The 4,551-nt window shown below is 41.5% G+C and overlaps 1 long non-coding RNA gene across 1 annotated transcript in view; it reads left to right on the plus strand.

The window, feature by feature from the left end:
- The window catches only part of LOC116705233 (uncharacterized), a 5,996-nt gene extending 2,789 nt beyond the window's left edge, over positions 1–3,207 (plus strand). The window contains exons 2-3 of the long non-coding RNA XR_004335881.1: positions 252–339; positions 2,176–3,207. This is a non-coding gene — a long non-coding RNA (uncharacterized LOC116705233). The remainder of the gene's footprint in view (positions 1–251; positions 340–2,175) is intronic.
- The last annotated feature ends 1,344 nt before the right edge of the window (positions 3,208–4,551 follow it).

Consider the following 4,551-nt stretch of genomic DNA (forward strand, 5'->3'; position numbering starts at 1 on the left):
GGGGGGGGGGGGGCTGGCAGTCGGCCAAGGCAAGGGCTGCTGGGAAATGGTAAAGGATGCCAAGCAGGCCCCACCGCCAACATTAGAAGCTCACATCTTTGTTCTCAGAAACCTGGTGTGCTGCCAAAGGCCTCATTTCGGCTCCATGGCATGATTACACTGGATGTAGGCCAACTACTGAGAGCTTGCTCGCTCTCCCTGCCTCCCTCCCTCCCTCCCTCTCTCACTCTCCCTTTATGCTCCCTCCCTAGGCTCTCTCTCTCTTTTTCCACTGCCTTCAAAAGCTTTCTGCCAAACATGGAGCAGTTGCCATGGCTGCAGAGAATGGAACATAAAAAAGTGAGTAATGAGTCAGGCTTGGACCCAGATGTGCCACATGTGTATCCATTTAGAAAAAAAAAAACCAAGACGGTAACATATCCCCTTAATCTGCCGGGCTCATCAGGGGGACAGACCACTCGGTAAATAGCAGAGGGGATATTGGAGGAAATAATCCCAGCAGAAAAATGTAAATGAACATTGTTTTCACATCCATTTTTAAACAGAAGGTAGTTTCGGTAGACCGTTGTGCAGAGTCTATTTTGGCAACCAGGAACAGAAAGACGTGAACTTTGCTTCTGTAATGCTTCAGTAAGCGTGCGTGCATTGTGAACTGACGACATCATTTCCTGTCCGGTGGAAACCCCCATATATTTTCAGTCCCAACCAGACGTTGATGTAAACAAACTTTCCCTGGCCTCTTGTAGCAAAATCAGCATTAGTTTGAACTTGCTGAACCAGTACTTGAGATTAGGTGGCCCAATTCATAAGCTACTATTAGAATGAGTAACACTACCTGTACATAGAAATGGCTTCTTACTTAATGCCCTTAAAAGGCAGTTTCACCCCTGAGTCATAGTTGTTATGTTTAGCTTACTGAACCGAGCTGTGCAGTCATTCCAGCTTTGTGATCGACTCACAAAATGTTCCAAATGTCATTCTGTTGCGCAAACACACACACACACACACACACAACCACACCCACGCACTTAATAATAATAAATTAAATACAGGCTGGTTTGTTCTTGCACCTTGATTTATCCTCATGCATTAATTATAAGGATCTTAGTGCATACAGCCGTATGAATATGTATGCACAGTAGGTGTCTGAATGTGTGTATATGCGTTTATATTTGGACACATAGCATTTTCGCCCCTTGACAAAGGTTACATATCTTTCTCTTTTTTTCGAGAGAGAGAGGGAGTATTTCATGTGTTATGCAACCTCTTCCACTGAGCCAAAATAAAACTTTCCCAAGCTTATTTATTACCAGACCTCCTGTCTATTTTTGAACAGCCTCGCTAGAAAATGGCCTCCGACATCTCTGGCACATCAGTTAACAATACACAGCACTTGGATGTTGTATATTCAAGCGCGGGCATCATTTTCACAATGCTGCTGTCCTTTTCTGTCATTAGGTAGAACGCCCATGTGATCTACTCTTTTGCATGTATTAATTCAACCAAACAGTTGGATAAAACCTTGGTGAATAATACATAAAAATATGTGGGAACATGCATATTTATAACTCCTTTTATTTATAAGATAGTTCAGGGTTGCTACTGGAAAAAATATCAAAGCTTCTTTTCTAGTAACATTTGCCTTGAAAGCAGAAGGGAATGCAGAGTAATCTCGGATTTATAGAATACAAAATCACATGACTGTTAGAGGAAGGGAAACCAAGACTAGCAAATACTGACCTAATTAGAAAACCCCAAATCTTGATAATTTGGAGGGAAATTGTTAGCATAGATAACGTAGAATACCACAAAAGCGTGTGGCTTTTTCAGATCAGGAAAGTAGGGAAGATCATGCAGAAATGCAACTGTAATGCATCGTTTACAGATGTTGTGGTTACATTTGGAAAGTGATCCCACATCAGTTTGTCCGCAATTAAGCTTTTAAACACATTTACTTGGAAACAGCCCTTTTTTGGTAGGGGTCATAAATCAGCCATGAGTCCTGTTACAGATTCCACAGATGCTTCCCTGCCCTCCCTTTGATTGTCTGGTTTATGGAGGATGTTTCATCATATGCTGCGAGCGTCCGTGCCAGAGATGTCCTTCCTCCCCTTTCCATAAAAGTGCAAGTTGTCACGATGGTGTGGCATTCATTATCCGCCTGTGGTTTTGCAGGCCTGGCCCCCTGAGCAGCTGGGGAGCATTGGTTGTCACATTCAGCCTCCCGCCATGGTGAAAGATGGGAGGACAGGAGGTGAGTGCTGTCCTCCTGTCTGTGTGATAAAGTCCCCTTAACCACAGAGTCTGGGCATCTGGGCACACGACGCCTCTCCTCCCTCATCCACTTCAAAGCCTTGTCTCAGAAAACGGCTCGCTGTGAGGAGCCGGAATGGAAAGTAGAGCTGGAATGACGAGGACAACCGTGTCTGTGTGAACCCACGGACTATAATCACAGTTTATTACAACTTGAGTTTGCATAGCTTTGGCCAGTAATGTAATCTGATGTGACAATATTGTACTCACGAAAGTAATTGTTAAATCTGGAAAATGGCGACATTAGAAGAAAGCAGTCACGTAGCCATCACACAGGAACACTCGTATGCAATTTTAGCAAGAAGGATCAAAGCTGAACCAAGAACTCTCTGTAAAGTGTGATGGATGTTTACCGTCGGCAATCTGGGTAATCATTTTCCCTTTTGCCTTTTATTTCTTCTGTAATTAAGATAGGCTAACCTGGGATTGGTTGAAAACTACAGGGCTGTCACAACTTTTTACAAATCACAAATTTGAACTACTTGTCAAATGTATAATCTGTAATGATCTGTTAAAATTCAGAGTAGAAGTGCATTTCAGGCTGTTGTTGGATGTGCTAATGCAAAATAAAGAAAACTAGCGAGCCGAACTGAACATACAGTTTAATCATGTCAACAAATCATCTGAGAAGTAATGTGAGGGAATTTGGATTCAACACTAGATAGATAAATTATGGATTGATGTGAAGCTGTTTGCTGACTTTGTAATATGTTATATGTTACAGTAATGTCAGCTTGTCACTCAAGTGAGACGAGATCAGTGTCGGGGGGTTAATGCGTTAGAGTACTCACGTTAATTTTTTGTAATGAGTAATTTAACATGTTAGTTATTCATGTAATGAGTTATTTAGTTGTTTTCAAGTAAACAATCCATATTTCTTTTGTTGCAACAAAAAGCTAGCAAGATGGCAGAGAGGACAGCCTTTATGTCATGAAAGTATTTGCATTGTTTTGAATTTGTGGTTAAAAAGTAGAAGAACGTCACAGTGAAATGCAAATTTTGCCTGAGGGATAGGCGTCCGTCATCTGCAAAGAGCTCTACGCCAAATTTAAAGAAGCACCTGTAAGATAAGAACAGTTTCGCAACAGGATTGGCGAGGCGCATCGAGGAGGAGAATAATTCCGGTGGTACAGCTCCAAAACACCCATGTCTAACTCCATTTAAGTGTAGGTGTAAAGTAGGCCATGTGCCCTCTGGACAATGTAACCTACATGCCCATGAGTCCAAGACGGGTTTTCAATTTTGGTAACGCAAAAATACTATACCGAGTTACTTTCCTCTGTAGGTAGCGCTTTTATGGCAGTTATCTTGTAATGTAAGAAGTTAATTAAAAATATTGCTACGACACTACGTGAGTCATTTTAATGAGCATTTAAATTAATTACAGGTTAGTTAACCTTGTTTAAACCTTTTATTTTTAAATGAGAGCCCTGAGTAAAATACTATTATCACTGATAGGATTAATGGCAAAACTACAGAAATAAGACATAAGTTGATTAAAACTGGAAGACAAATTACAATAATATTTATCCTATGTGAGTTCAGATTTTTTTTTTTTTTTATGGAAATGAAAGAGATGACAGCATGTATTTGGGAACTTAAGATGATCACACTCAAAACCTCATCTATGACAAACTAGTTTTCCAACAAATAATTTATGACACGTGTTGTCAAACATGCAGTGATTGTTCCTTACGTAGCGGATAGTTTAGTCATAGCCACCACGACAAGTTCCGCTGAAGTGGTACAGTAATACTGTGGGATGCATGGGATGAACAGCAGAGCCTTGACGCAACAGTAAAGTCCCGAGGGGAAACAAAAGGACGGAGCAAAGGGAGCTATGTGGGAAAGTTCAGCGTCCTTGAAGAAGTGTGATAAGCCCGAGGTGATATGAACACGCATGTTTGTATTGTGCAAATTTGTAACGACTACTAGCTGGCTGCTGATAGAGAGCTGTCTTACACCACGTGTTTGTAGAAAACCTGCCTGTCCAAAGGCCACGTCGGGCTGGGTGTGGTGATCTTATCTGTGGGATTTCACTCTGTGAATGTAACACTGGCTTTTCCACAGCTGACATACAGGTTTGGGCAGAAGCTGTTGTCAAAGTGTTTTAACATATGAAAGGTTGTGATTACTTGTCCTCCCTTATGTTAAGTGATGGGATCCACATTGTTCAGAAGGCTCACAGATGTGTAACCTGACCTTGCTTTATGGAAATCAGTTGAAAGCGCTCTCTCT

This window comes from Etheostoma spectabile, chromosome 17, assembly GCF_008692095.1.
Source record: "Etheostoma spectabile isolate EspeVRDwgs_2016 chromosome 17, UIUC_Espe_1.0, whole genome shotgun sequence".
NCBI lineage: Eukaryota > Metazoa > Chordata > Actinopteri > Perciformes > Percidae > Etheostoma > Etheostoma spectabile.